General features: G+C 23.8%; 1 long non-coding RNA gene across 1 annotated transcript in view; it reads right to left on the bottom strand.

Annotated features, from left to right (window-relative positions):
* The window catches only part of LOC112686869, a 623-nt gene extending 316 nt beyond the window's left edge, over positions 1–307 (bottom strand). The window contains exon 1 of the long non-coding RNA XR_003148928.1: positions 246–307. This is a non-coding gene — a long non-coding RNA (uncharacterized LOC112686869). The remainder of the gene's footprint in view (positions 1–245) is intronic.

Raw genomic sequence — 307 nt, 5'->3', positions numbered from 1 at the left:
GATAATGCTCGAATGTACCTCTCCACAGATCTGAAACAATTTAAATATGTAATTATAAGATTGACAAATAATTTAAATACAAGCAATTATTGAATTTCAATTTCAATTTAATTACATAATAATGTTGGAAATTATATAAAAAAGAAGGAAAGGTGTGGTAAAGTGGCAAACGTTATATACCAACACAAATGAAGAAGATTAAATTTTTATTATTAATTGACTAATAATTTAATTAGTTTTTTTACCGATTTCAAAAAAATTAATGGTACTCATTGATCTTAATCTGCATTCCATTTCAAACAAGTTC

Source organism: Sipha flava, unplaced genomic scaffold, assembly GCF_003268045.1.
Source record: "Sipha flava isolate LNK unplaced genomic scaffold, YSA_version1 326_pilon_pilon, whole genome shotgun sequence".
Classification (NCBI taxonomy): domain Eukaryota; kingdom Metazoa; phylum Arthropoda; class Insecta; order Hemiptera; family Aphididae; genus Sipha; species Sipha flava.
The sequence above is the reverse complement of the archived record's forward strand: the minus strand, read 5'-3'. Positions and strand labels throughout refer to the sequence as shown.